Raw genomic sequence first — 1,967 nt, 5'->3', positions numbered from 1 at the left:
GGGCTGAGGCAAGACCAGACCGTCCTAGGACCTCTGTTGTTTCAGTTTGACGGAGTTCATGAAAAGCAAAGGTCTCCGGGATACACTGATGCCACAGTTCTTCCTGACCCTGTGGCCACAGAAAGTGCGTGACTTATGGACACTGTATCTTCCAGAATGCAATGTGTTCTTGTCATTTCAGCTTTCTCTCTGTTATTTTCTTTACTGAATGTATTTTGAAAGAGAAATACAGATGAGGGTGGGCTTAGTACTCAAGGTACATAGAAACGCAGGGCCTGAATATTAGACATTAAATCTGCGGGAATTCTGAGTAGTTTAGAGACATATATTTAAGGAATGGAAACTTTTTACTATTCTTTCATGTAGTAGGCCCTCTTCAAAACACTTACGTACTTGAGATTTTCCCAGTATGAATTTGAGGTGCGTGGCCACATGAAAACCAACTTAAGGTTACGAATTCTCAAGAGAGCTCCCTGGAAATTTTCTTTTGATTCCTGTGCCTCAATACACTATAAAAACAAAAGATCAAATTTCCAAGTTTCAATAAAAACCCCTGAGGGAAGAGGCAAAATTTGGTATCAATATTCCACTTAGATTAGTTTATCTCTTTAGGCTCCATCTTTCTCTTAGTTTTTGACTTTACTTTCTTGCCAGCTCATCAATGCGTTTTAAAAGACTTTTAAAAACATTTTATTTAGTGTTTTTAAGTGTATCAGCAGGAGTTTCAGTTAAAATATCTAGCCCTTCACTGACAGAAACATAAGTTCATTCATTTGCACATTCAATATACACAGATATTTAATGTGTACATCGTATGTATCAACAACACTGCTGGAAACTGGAAATACCATGGAAAAGAGCAGACAAGTTATTTGCCCTAATGAAAATTACATTTTATTGGAATTTAAAATTACAAATAATCTCTTTGCTGCATCTACTGCGAGAATGAAGACCATTCTCAGCACTCAGACTGTCGACATTCCAGAAAATGTCGACATCACTCTGAAGGGACGCACAGTTATAGTGAAGGGCCCCAGAGGGACGCTGCGGAGGGACTTCAATCACATCAATGTAGAGCTCTGTCTCCTTGGAAAGAAAAAGAAGAGGCTCCGGGTTGACAAATGATGGGGAAATAGAAAGGAACTGGCTACTGTTGGCACTATCTGTAGTCACGTACAGAACACGATCAAGGGTGTTACTCTGGGCTTCCGCTACAAGATGACGTCTGTGTATGCTCATTCCCCATCAATGTCGTTATTCAGGAGAATGGGTGTCTTGTTGAAATTAGAAATTCGTTGGGTGAAAAATAGATCTGCAGGGTTCGAATGAGGCCAGGTGTTGCTTGTTCACTCTCTCAAGCCCAGAAAGATGAGCTAATCCTTGAAGGAAGTGACATTGAACTTGTTTCAAATTCAGCTGTTTTGATTCAGCAAGTCACAGCAGTTAAAAACAAGGACATCAGAAAATTTGGGGATGGTATCTATGTCTCTGAAAAAAGGAACAGTTGAGCAGGCTGACGAATAAGAGCTAAGAGTTGTCCAGCTACAGAAACAAACAACAGGATGATTCCCAAGACATGCTTGTAAATTTTAATGAAGGAATAAAGACCTTTCATTTGGGGGGAAAAAAATTTCAAATAAGAAATACATATATGAAAGTGTTTAATTCTCATTTACACTGGAACAAAATGCCCCAAACAGATAACAGTTGCTTAACGCGTCCATCAAGTTGTAGACCATGGTGTCTGGAAGTCAGAGAACCTTCAAAGAAAGGACAGTGGGTAGGAAGTAGAGAGATGGAAGCAGAGGAAGAAAATTCAGCCGGACTGCAGACCAAGTGGGAGGCGGGAGTGGAAAGTGCATGTGAATAGTTCAGCCAGGTTGGGTAGGGTCAGATCATGGAGAGTTTTGAATGTCAAGAATGAAGATCTTTTGACCAACCCCGTGTCTCACTCGGGCGAGCGTGGC

General features: G+C 40.5%; 1 pseudogene; it reads left to right on the top strand.

Moving 5' to 3' along the window:
- The first annotated feature begins 939 nt into the window (after window positions 1–939).
- LOC134385036 (large ribosomal subunit protein uL6-like) lies at window positions 940–1,524 on the top strand (annotated as a pseudogene).
- The last annotated feature ends 443 nt before the right edge of the window (window positions 1,525–1,967 follow it).

The sequence above is a fragment of the Cynocephalus volans genome, chromosome 8 (assembly GCF_027409185.1).
Source record: "Cynocephalus volans isolate mCynVol1 chromosome 8, mCynVol1.pri, whole genome shotgun sequence".
Taxonomy (NCBI): domain Eukaryota; kingdom Metazoa; phylum Chordata; class Mammalia; order Dermoptera; family Cynocephalidae; genus Cynocephalus; species Cynocephalus volans.
Note: the sequence above shows the minus strand (reverse complement) of the source record. Positions and strands in the feature narration are given on the sequence as shown.